Source organism: Mustela nigripes, chromosome X (assembly GCF_022355385.1).
Source record: "Mustela nigripes isolate SB6536 chromosome X, MUSNIG.SB6536, whole genome shotgun sequence".
NCBI classification, from domain to species: Eukaryota; Metazoa; Chordata; class Mammalia; order Carnivora; family Mustelidae; genus Mustela; species Mustela nigripes.
The window spans coordinates 21,305,708-21,318,451 of NC_081575.1; positions in this window are offsets into that span (position 1 = coordinate 21,305,708).

The window sequence follows — 12,744 nt, forward strand, 5'->3', positions numbered from 1 at the left end:
CATCCATTTGAGTCTATTTTTGAGTGTGGTATAAGGAAGTGGTCCAATTTCATTTTTCTGCATGTGGCTGTCCAATTTTCCCAACACCATTTGTTGAAGAGGCTGTCTTTTCCCCATTGGTCATTCCTTCCTGCTTTGTTGAAGATTAGTTGACCATAGAGTTGAGGGTCTATTTCTGGGCTCTCTATTCTGTTGCATTGATCTATGTGTCTGTTTTTGTGCCAGTACCATGCTGTCTTGATTTGGACAGCTTTGTAATAGAGCTTGAAGTCTGGAATTGTGATGCCACCAACATTGGCTTTCTTTTTCAATATTCTTTTTGCTATTTGAAGTCTTTTCCAGATAAATTTGAACATTATTTTTTCTATTTCTTTGAAAAAAATGGATGGTATTTTGGTAGGGATTGCATTAAATGTGTAGATCACGTAAGGTAGCATAGACATTTTCACAATATTTGTTCTTCCAATCCATGAGCATGGAACATTTTTCCATTTCTTTGTGTCTTCCTCAATTTCTTTCATGAGAACTTTATAGTTTTCTGAGTGTAGATTCTTTGCCTCTTTGATTAGGTTTATTCCTAGGTATCTTATGGTTTTGGGTGCAATTGTAAATCGGGTTGACTCCTTAATTTCTCTTTCTTCTGTCTTGTTGTGGGTGTAAAGAAATGCAACTGATTTCTGTGCATTGACTTTATATCCTGACACTTTACTGAATTCCTGTACATGTTCTAGCAGATTTGGAGTGGAGTCTTTTGGGTTTTCTACATATAGTATCATATCATCTACAAAGAGTGATAGTTTTACCTCTTCTTTGCCAATTTGTATGCCTTTAATTTCTTTTTGTTGTCTGATTGCTCAGGCTAAGACTTATGGTACTATTTTGAAAAGCAGTGGTGATAACGGACATCCCTGCCGTGTTCCTGACCTTAGCGGAAAAGGTCTCAGTTTTTCTCCATTGAAAATGATATTTGCAGTGGGTTTTTCATAGATGGCTTTGATAATATTGAGGTATGTGCCCTCTTTCCCTACACCTTGAAGAGTTTTTATCAGGAAGGGATGCTGTACTTTGTCAAATGCTTTTTCAGCATCTATTCAGAGTATTATATGGTTCTTGTTCTTTCTTTTATTAATGTACTGTATCACATTGATTGATTTGCTGATGCTGAACCCACCTTGCAGCCCTGGAATAAATCCCACTTGGTCGTGGTGAATAAGACTTTTAATGTACTGTTGGTTCCTAATGGCTGGTATTTTGGTGAGAATTTTCTTATCTGTGTTCATCAAGGATATTGTTCTATAATTCTCTTTTTTGATGGAATCCTTGTCTGGTTTTGGACAAGGTGATGCTGGTCTCATAAAATGAGTTTGGAAGTTTTCCTTCCATTTCTATTTTTTGAAACAGTTTCAGGAGAATAGGAATTAATTCTTCTGTAAAGGTTTGGTAGAATACCCCTGGGAAGCCGTCTAGCCCTGGGCTTTTTGTTTGGAGATCTTTGATGACTATTTCAATCTCCTTACTGGTTATGGGTCTGTTCAGGTTTTCTGTTTGTTCCTGGTTCAGTTGTGGTAGTTTATATGTCTCTAGGAATGCATCCATTTCTTCCAGATTGTCAAATTTGTTGGCATAGATTTGCTGATAGTATGTTCTTATAATTGTATTTCTTTGTTGTTGCTTGTGATCTCTCCACTTTCATTCATGATTTTATTTATTTGGGTCCTTTCTCTTTTCTTTTTGATAAGTGTGGCCCAGGGTTTATCAATCTTATTAACTCTTTCAAAGAACCAGCTCCTAGTTTCATTGATTTGTTCTATTGGTTTTTAGTTTGTGTTTTGTTGATTTCTGCTCTGATCTTTATGATTTCTCTTCTCCTGCTGGGTTTATGCTTTCTTTGTTGTTCTTTCTGAAGCTCCCTTAGGTGTAGGGTTAGGTTGTGTATTTGAGACCTTTCTTGTTCCTTGAGAAAGGCTTGTATCGTTATATATTTTCCTCTCAGGCATGCCTTTGCTGTGTCCCACAGATTTTGAACCGTTGTGTTTTCATTATCATTTGTTTCCATGAATTTTTTCAATTCTTCTTTAATTTCCTGGTTGACCCATTCATTCTTTAAAAGGATGCTCTTTAGCCTCCATGTATTTGGGTTCTTTCCAAATTTCCTCTTGTGATTGAGTTCTAGCTTCAGAGCATTGTGGTCTGAAAATATGCAGGGAATGATCCCAATCTTTTGATACCAGTTGAGACCTGATTTAGGACCAAGGATGTGTTCTATTCTGGAGAATGTTCCATATGCATTAGAGAAGAATGTTTATTCTGTTGCTTTGGGATGAAATGTTCTGAATATATCTGTGATGTCCATCTGGTCTAATGTGTCATTTAAGGCCTTTATTTCCTTGTTGATCTTTTGCTTGGATGATCTATCCATTTCAGTGAGGGGAGTGTTAAAGTCCCCTACTATTACTGTATTATTGTCGATGTGTTTCTTTGAGTTTGTTATTAAGTGGTTTATATAGTTGGCTGTTCCCAGGTTAGGGGCATAAATATTTAAAATTGTTAAATCTTCTTGTTGGACAGACCCTTTGAGTATGATATAGTGTCCTTCCTCATCTCTTATTATAGTCTTTGGCTTAAAATCTAATTGATCTGATATAAGCATTGCCACCCCAGCTTTCTTTTGATGTCCATTAGTGTGATAAATTGTTTTCCACCCCCACTGTAAATCTGGAAGTATCTTTGGGTCTAATGGTTTCTTGTAGGCAGCATATTGATGGCTTTTTTTTTTTTTTTAAAGATTTTATTTATTTATTTGACAGACAGAGATCACAAGTAGGCAGAGAGGCAGGCAGAGAGAGAGGAGGAAGCAGGCTCCCCGCTGAGCAGAGAGCCCGATGCGGGACTCGATCTCAGGACCCTGAGATCATGACCTGAGCCGAAGGCAGTGGCTTAACCCACTGAGCCACCCAGGTGCCCCAATGGCTTTTTTTTTTTATCCATTCTGATACCCTGTGTCTTTTAATTGGGACATTTAGCCCATTTATGTTCAGTGTAACTATTGAGAGATATGAATTTAGTGCCATTGTATTGCCTCTACGGTGACTGTTACTTTGTATTATCTCTGTTCCTTTCTGATCTACTACTTTTAGGGTCTCTCTTTGCTTAGAGGACCCCTTTCAATATTTCCTGTAGAGCTGGTTTGGTGTTTGCAAATTCTTTCAGTTTTTGTTTGTCCTGGAAGCTTTTTATCTCTCCTTCTATTTTCAATTTTAGCCTAGCTGGATATAGTATTCTTGGCTGCATGTTTTTCTCATTTAGCACTCTGAATATATCATGCCAGTTCTTTCTGGCCTGCCATGTCTTTGTGGATAAGTCTCCTGCCAATCTAAAATTTTTACCACTGTAAAATTGTATGTTACAGACATATTGTATATTGTAAAATTATATGTTACAGACTTATAAAATTGTATGTTACAGACTTAGTTTCCTGGGATGCTTTCAGGATTTTCTCTTTGTTGCTAAGACTTGTAAATTTTACTATTTGGTGACGGGGTGTGGACCTATTCTTATTGATTTTGAGGGGTGTTCTCTGTATCTCGTGCATTTTGATGCTTGTTCCCTTTGCCATATTAGGGAAATTCTCTACAGTAATTCTCTTCAATATACCTTCTGGTACCCCGCTGTCTTTCTTCTTCTGAAATCCCAATTATTCTAATTTTGTTTCATCTTATGGTATCATTTATCTCTTGAATTTTCTCCTCATGGTCCAGTACTTATTTGCCTCTCGTTTGCTCAGCTTCTTTATTCTCTGTCATTTGATCTTCTATATCACTAATTCTTTCTTCTGCCTCATTTCTCCTAGCAGTAAGAGCCTCCATTTTTTATTACACCTCATTACTAGCTTTTTTGATTTCAAGTTGGTTAGATTTTAGTTCTTTTATTTCTCCAGAAAGGGCTTCTATCTCTCTGGAGAGGGTTTCTCTAATATCTTCCAAGCCTTTTTCAAGCCCAGCTAGAACCTTGAGAATCGTCATTCTGAACTCTAGGTCTGACATATTACCAATGTCCATACTGATTAGGTCCCTAGCCTTTGGTACTGCCTTTTGTTCTTTTTTTTCTTTTTCTCTTTTTTGTGGTGAGTTTTTCCATCTTGTCATTTTGTACAGATAAGAATATATGAAGGAGCAAATAAAATACTAAAAGGGTGCCAAAGACCCCAGGAAAATGTACTTTAACCAAATCTGTAGAGAACCCAAATCGTGGGAGGAACAGAGACAATATGATAAACGGGATAAAAAGAAGTTCAGAAAAAAATGTTAATAAAAGAAAACAAATAAAGGAAAAATATTAAAAAAGAAAAAAATATATATACATACATTAGACTGGTGACTAGAGCAGGATCACCCACTTAATTTTGTCAGTATTTTGGCCTCTTTGAAGAAACTACTTTCCAAAATTTTAAAGAATGAAAAACATTTATAAGGGTAGACACAATGAAGGGATGGAATATGCTTATAAAGATGAGAAAATTTTTTTTTATAATTTCCAAAAAAGGAGTTGATAGGGTAAGTTGATTGGGAGAATAAAGAAAAAAAAAAGTGGAGAGCATTTGCTCAGGCTGGAGACTAGAACAAGCCCGGAGCTAGATTTAGGGTATATTTTGATCTATTAGAAGTTGTACACCAAATTTTTTACAAGAAAAAACCCTATGTGTATACAAAAAATAAAGTTAGATACAATGAAGGATAACATATGACTATAAGAATGAAGGTTCAAAGAAGATTATTATTTTTCTGAAAGGTATTGTTAAGATAAACTAGTTAAAAAAAACCTTAAAGAGGGAAGGGTAAAAGTTAAAAAAATTGGCAGAAGAAAAAAATTAATTAACTGCAAGACTAAAGAATCATGGGGAGAAAGCCATGAATTCCATGCCTTGCTTTTTCCTCCTCTGGATTCCACTGTTCTCTTTGGTAAGTGAACTTGGTCTTGGCTGGATTTCTTGTTGATCTTCTAGGGGAGGAGCCTGTTGTAGTGATTCTCAAGTGTCTTTGCCCCAGGCAGAATTGCACTACCCTTACCACAGGCCAGGCTAAGTAATCCACTCGGGTTCAATTTTGGGAGTTTTTTTTTTCTTTGAACACTTTCTGTAGAGTTCCAGAGGATGGGAATGAACATGGCAGCCTCCCAATCTCTGGCCCAGAGGAGCAGAGAGCTGAGGGCCCTGCTCCTCAGTGCACCCTCGGAGAAAAGCACTCAATCACTTCCTTCTCCCTGGCCTCTGGCCATACTCTGAGCTCACCCAGCCTGTGACCAGTTCAAGGTAACCTTGAGTTGAGACCTCACTCCTCAGCTCTGGCTCTGTAACCAGCTTCCCCTCTCTAATACCTGTGAGCTCTGTGACACTCAGACACCCCCAATCCTGCTGTGACCCCGGGGGACCTGGGGCCACACTGACCCCATGTGGGCTTCACCTTGGTTTATCCTCTGGAGCAATGACCCTCAGTGGAGCAGACTTAAAAGTCCTGATTTTGTGCTCCATTGCTCTGCTGCTTGCCGGGAGCCAGCCCTTCCCACCGGGGTCTATCTTCCCCTTGCTTTGGGTTCACTTCTCTGCCAGCCCTACCTTTCAGAAAGTGGTCGATTTTCTGTTTTTAGAATTGTTGCTCTTCTTCTCTTCGATCTCCGTTGGATTTGTAGGTGTTCGCAATGGTTTGATAAGCTATCTAGCTTATCTCCTGCTACCTGATGTAGTCTCAGCCTGCTACTTCTCCACCATCTTGACTCCTCCCCCAGGTTTATCATTTTTATTGGTCTTTTCAAAGAATCAGTTATTGGTTTCATTGATTTTTCTTTATTGTTTTTCTGTTTTCTATTTCACAGATTTCCATTCTGATTTTTTTTTTTTACAAAGATTTTATTTGTTTGACAGACAGAGATACAGGTAGGCAGAGCGGCAGGCAGAGAGAAAGAGAAGGAAGCAGGCTCCCACCAAGCAGAGAGTCTGATGCAGGACTTGCTCCCAGGACCCTGAGATTATGACTCGAGACAAAGGCAGAGGCTTAACCCACTGAGCCACCCAGGCTCCCCATTCTGATTTTTATTATTGTCTTTATTCTGATTATTTTGGGTTACATTTGTTCTTTTTCTAGTTTCATATGCAGAAGACCTTTCTTTCTCTCAAATGTATGCATTTAGTGCTATAAACTCCTTCCTAACTATTCCTTTAGCTATCTTCTACAAATTTTCATATGCTATGTTTTCATCTTCATTCAATTCAAAATGCCTTGTCATTTTCCTTTTTACATTCTTGTTTAACCCATTGGTCATTCATTATCCTTGTCATTTCCCTTTTTACATTCTTGTTTAAACCATTGGTCATTTCTAAATGTTAAACTAATGAGTATTGTTGCCTCTCATCTTTTCATCCATTATGGATTTACCCCACCCTCACCACCAGGATTGTATAGTTTCCTTACATTGGATGTGCTTATCAATACACCACTGAGTATTCAAGAAGGACTTCCTATAGCTCTTCAGATCCAGTAACTTGCCTCATGAACTCTAACCTCCTGACATCTCTAGACTTCTGGGTCCATCTTACCAACTCAAGGATCTGTTAAGCTAGGACTAGGTTTCCTCTTCCTGTGCTGTGGCCTAGAAATTCTTTTCAAGTAGTAAGCTGGAACAGTCATAGACATGGTATTCACTTCATTTATTTCCCATCTCTTGAAGATCACTGTCATTTGTTGCTTGATGCCCAATGTTTGAGAACTATTGTTCTATATTTTTGTTCTTTTTGTTAGTTGTTTCAGGCAAGAGGGTATGTCCAGCCCTGTTAGCTTATCTTGACAAGAAGTGGAAGTCCCAGCAACATTTACTTTTAAATACACTCAAATTGGGCTTTTATGCACATGATACTGAAACTACCCTGGTAGGAAAAACCAACAGCATTTTATTGACAAACTCAATGCATGATTTCCCACCTCTTATTTGGCTTTTTAGTAACACTTGACCCAGTTAGACCAGTACTTTCATCTTTAAAAAAAAAAAAGATTTTATTTATTTATTTGACAGATAGAGATCACAAGTAGGCAGAGAGGCAGGCAGAGAGAGAGGGAGAGGAGGAAGCAGGCTCCCTGCTGAGAAGAGAGCCCGATGTGGCTTTAACCCACTGAGACACCCAGGCACCTAAGACCAGTACTTTCATCTTGAAATACTTTCTACCTTTGACTTTTGTGAATTACAAACTGTCCTAGTTTTCTTTTTTTTTTTCCAACTTTACTGGTACTCCTCAGTCTATTTCATGAACCCATCTTCTTGTAGTTGCCTCTTCAATATCAGTATTTACAAAATAATAACAAATATTATTAAACCATTCCTAGATGCTAGGTGCAGTACAAAGTGATACAGGGACCTCAAACTCAACATACTTCAAACCAAAATCATGTTCCTTTACTTCTGACCCTAACCTCATAATTTATTTTTTTCTATGTTTCTTCTCTGAGGAAATGCCTTCCAGTGGTCCCAGCTGGAACCTTAAGAATAATCCTTGGTTTTTCCGCTCTCTGTCACCATTTGTCTTTGTCCATTTGGGCTGGTATAACAAAATGTAATAGCCTGGGTGGCTGATAAACAACATAAACTTATTTCTCATGGTTCTGGGGACTGGAAAGTTGAAGATCAAGGCACTGGCAGTTTTGGTGTCTGGTGAGAGCTCTCTTCTTGGGTCATAAATGACCTTTTTTTTTTTTTTCCCTGTATGTAACCACACATGGTAGAAGAAGGGAAGTCTTTTTTGTAAGGGTTTTATAAAAGTTAAGGGTATTAATCCCATTAATCCCATTCCTTTTTGCTTGCTCAAATTATTCCCTGAATTTGAATATATCCTTCATCTCCAAATACCACTATAGTGGGGATTAGGTTTCAACATATAAATTTTGGGGGACAAATAAATATTCTGTCAGTAATATTGTGCTTCTGGCCCCACAAAATTCATGTCTTTCTCATATGCAAAATACATTCATTCCATCTCAGCAACCCCCAAAGTTTTGACATTTTCCAGTATCAACTTAAGAGTCTAAAGTCCAAAGTATCATCTATACATTATCCAAATTATATATGAATGAGACTCGAGATACATTCATCCTGAGGCAAATTGTTCTCCAACTGGGACTCTCCAAAGTCAAACAAGTTATATTCTTCCGAAGTCCAATGGTAGGACAGTCATAGGAAAGATATTCCCATTCCAAAAGGGAGAAAGAAAAAAGAAATGGTAGGTCTTGAGCAAGCCCCAAATTTACCCCATCACAGAATTTATCATACTTTCATTATAATTGCCTATTTAGTTGCTTGCCTTTCTAGCTTGACTGTGAACTCCTTGAAAGCAGGGACTCTTTCTTGTTCATCATTATATTGTCAATGGTGAGCATGATTTCTAGTACATAGCACATTTTAGGAACAGATTTATGAGTGGCAAATTTGACCTATATTTAAGGAGAGTTAATACCTTAAATGTGTCTCAGAAGTACCCCAAAGTTGCCCTCAGATTCTCTTCTCTATTCCTGAGGGAGGTATGGAGGAAGGAGAGAGTACTTCTCCATTGAACAATCAGTGAGGCTTCCTGGGAAAGTGAATTCTGAGTTAGATTTTGATAAACAGAAAAAAATTTTGACAAGTGATCATAGAGAAGGATATATTCAAATTCAGGGAATAATTTGAGCAAAGCAAAAAGGAAAACCTGATTGTACATGGAATGTTTGGGGAAGAGTTAATGGTTTAATGTTATTAGAAGAAAGGGTTCTATTTATATATAGAAAACCCTAAAGACATCATAAAAAAAAAACACTAGAACTGATAAATGTATTCAGTTAGGTTGCAGGATACAAAATCAATATACAGAAATCTGTTGCATTTCTATACATTAATAATGAAGCAGCAGAGAGAGAAATTTAAAAAAAAATGATTCCTTTGCAATTGCACCAAAAAGAAAACTAGGAGTAAACTTAACCAAAGGGGTGAAAGAACTGTACTCTGAAAACTATAAAGCACTGATCAAAGAAATTGATAAAATCACAAACAAATGGAAGGATATTCCACGCTCATGGAATGGAAAAACAAATATTGTTTAAATGTCCACATTACCCAAAGAAATCTATAGATTTAATGCAATTAAAAATTTTAATTCAATTAAGAAGTGGGCAGAAGACATGAACAGACATTTCTGCAAAGAAGACACATCCAAATGGCCAACAGACACATGAAAAAGTGTTCATATCACTCGACATCAGGGAAATACAAATCAAAACCACAATGAGATGCCACCTTACACCAGTCAGAATGGCAGAGTCATCTTTCTAAAGCACAGCTGTCATCATGCCACTCTCCTCTTCACAGATTGCCACTGTCTCCATCTGCATTACTTATAGAATAACAACTCAACTTGCTCTCTGAAGCCCTCCATAGTCTGAAGGACTGAGCCTATGTTTTTAAGCACATTTTCCTCTTGCATCCTATTCTCTATATTTGAAATCTCTCCTATTCTTTCTTGCCTATATACTTTTGTTGACATATTGCCTTCCACTTGCAATGTATTTCTCTCCATCTCTGCCTGGTAAAATTCTACTTATTCCTTAGATTGTTATGTGTACTTTCCTCAAATATTTGGTGATTTTAGATTATGAAATTATCCTTATTGATGAGACTCTTTACTACTTCTGTTTACTATTCTGTGCCAAGGAGGAGCCACAACCATTGTTCAGCTCTAATCCCACACTTCATGCCTATCACCAACAACTCTTCACTGGCATTTCCCATCACTATATCTACCAGCCATTCCTACTGCAAGCAGCCATGCAAGCAGCCATTAGCAGTGGCCACACCACTGGTTCCCCCTGGTACCAACCACATTTGGCATCCTTCCTTGCTACCACCTTTCCCCTATCAGGTACCCTTCACCTTCTGGACAGTTTTTGCCCCTACTTATTCCTCTGCCTATAGTGCTTCCACCTTCTTTTCTCTCCCAGGCTCATTCTTCATCTGGATGATACCAACTCAACTTTCATTTCTCAGCTTAATCATTGGCCTCTCATAGTAAGTTAGACCCTCATTTCATTTGTCTTTTATCTTTCCTTCAGGCTATTGTGTTTTAATTACTTAATTAATTGCCACCATTTATTTAATTTCTGTTATAGTACATCTGTATTTTGTTCACCACTGTACCCTTTAGGACCTAGCATAGTTTCTGGATCATAATCAGTGTTCAAACTATATTTTTTGACTGACTCACTGACTGACTAAGTGACTGCTTATTCTTGGGCTAGTCCTTCAGACTGTTCTGGTGGTATGAATTAAATTGAACCTTGAGGTATTTCTTCTCTTCTTGTCTCCCTAGCAATTGGCCAGGGACCTGATATTCCCACTGTTCCTTACTCTGCTGTATTGAGGCTTTAAAGAGACCTGTGAAAATGCAAAAATAGTGACCATTGATTACTACTGGCAAAAAGGACTTAGCCTAGATCAGAGGGCCCTTTGGGATGGATGTTAGGCCAGTAGGTTATTATTGTAGGGGAGGATGGAGCTTGATAGAGATTTCCTACAGCATATATTCCGTGGAGGGTGTGTGAGAGCAGTGCCTGAACACTCAGGGTACGTATATTGATGAGTCAGGGCAGGAGTAGGGATGGAGAGAGGCAGTGATGCTATAGACGAGGTGCCATTTAGCTTTAGTTAAACTATGTGTGCATTATTTTGGTTTCTATATGGGAATTAGTTGGCAACAATTGGGGTTTTTTTGTGGGAGATAAAAATCCTAACCTTTTATCAAATGACACTGTGATATTTATAATTAGATAATAGTAGCTGTCTTCTGAGGGGACTGTCAGTTTGCAAATGATTCTCACCAGATTATGGTGGGATCAATAGGAGCTGAATAATTAAAATTCAATACTACTATGTCTCTCTCAATAACACTGTGGAGAATGATGTATGACAGATTTAATTGAATTTGTCAGACACCATGGCTACATGCATAGATCATAGGGGATATTTTTAGAGTTACATATTTGATTTTCTGATGAGACACGCAATGGGTCTTTTAAACATTTGAGGTTCCTCATGAGTCCTGCACTGTTGTGCTCTGGGAGTGTTGACAAGGCCAGGGAACACAGACCTGACTGTGCCAAATGTCAAAAAATCTAAACGTAAAGTGGAATGGTGGAGATGCGTGCTAATGGCATGGAAAGAGTTGATTTTGGGGGTAAAAGGTCCTAAAGGACAAAAAAAAAAAAACAAAAAAAACTAAACTCCTATTACTTAATAATTGCTTTCTCACAGCATTTTATTAGCCACCGTAGAGAGAATTCAGGAATAACTTCGGTGACTTGGGTTCTAGACCTAACTCTGACACACACTAGATCTGTGACCTCCAAATCTCTCATATACAGGATGACAGAGTGATGCCATCTTTGCGTTATCTCCCTCACAGTGTTAACAGGGACAAATAAAATAGAAAGTTTTAAAGTGATTTGTAAACTGTGGTGTACTATGAACATGTTAATATGTTGCATATTATTTTTGTTAACATTACCTCCATTTGTTGCTTCATCAATCCATTCATTTTCTTATCCATTTAATCATCCCTCTACCATTAATTCAATGGACTTTTACTAAGAGTGAACTGTGCCAAGCTCAGCATAGTCCTTGCTTTTGAGAGGTACCATGTTTGGTGAGGGAACAAACCAATATAGAGTTAAGTGGTTTAAAGTGCTACTGGTATTATGATAGAATCATGAACTGGTTGTGGAGCACAAATTAGGTCATGATGAGGACATTAGGAAAGACTTAAAATGAAGTTTAACACGATACACGTTTTGAGTATTGGGTAGGTGCTCACTTGGCAGATGGAGGTGCAAGAGAGAGCATTTAAGGTTGAAGGAACACTATATACAAAGACACAAAAATATGAAATGTTCTAGTGCACTCTGTGCAGAGCTGAATCTGGAGAAGTAGGTGGATTCGGTTCATGAAGTGCTTTGCGCATCATTTAAGCATACTGGACCTTTATGCCCAGGAAAGTGGGGAGCCACTGAGGGGCTTTGATTTAATCAAGGAATTGATATGAAGAGATTTGCACTTGAATTAGAATCCTCTGGCAGCAGGGTGGAGGGTGAATTAGAAGGGGCAGGGTAGACAGTAAGACCAGTTAAAAGCTTATTGTGACAGTTCTAGGGAACAACAATGTGGTTCTGAATTACAGGTTGAAACCCTACATGAATGATGACTTAGTCGTCTCAGTGGAGATACTCATGATGGGAGAAGGGTTTTAGACAAACTCCTCTTCTGTGACAACTTTTGAATTTCCCTCCAACTCTGGCTCTCTATCCACTATTCATAGTTTCGGAGACTGGCTCTATCATTCTTCATTTGTACAAGTCAGAAACTTGTCCCTTTCTAACCCTTCACATCCAATAGTGCTGATTCTACCTCTAAGTAAAACAAAATAAAGTTAGTCTGAAAAGGTATTTAAAATCTTGTTTAAATTGGTGGGAAAAGATAGGATCCATTTTTGATACATTAAGAGTCCTAGGGACAAACAAGTTTTTTTTGTCTGTTGAAGGTGGTGGTGGGTAGTGATTTACAAAATTCTTTTTTTTTTTTTCAATTTTTTATTTTTGATAAACATATATTTTTATCCCCAGGGGTACAGGTCTGTGAATCACCAGGTTTACACACTTCACAGCACTCACCAAAGCACATGTG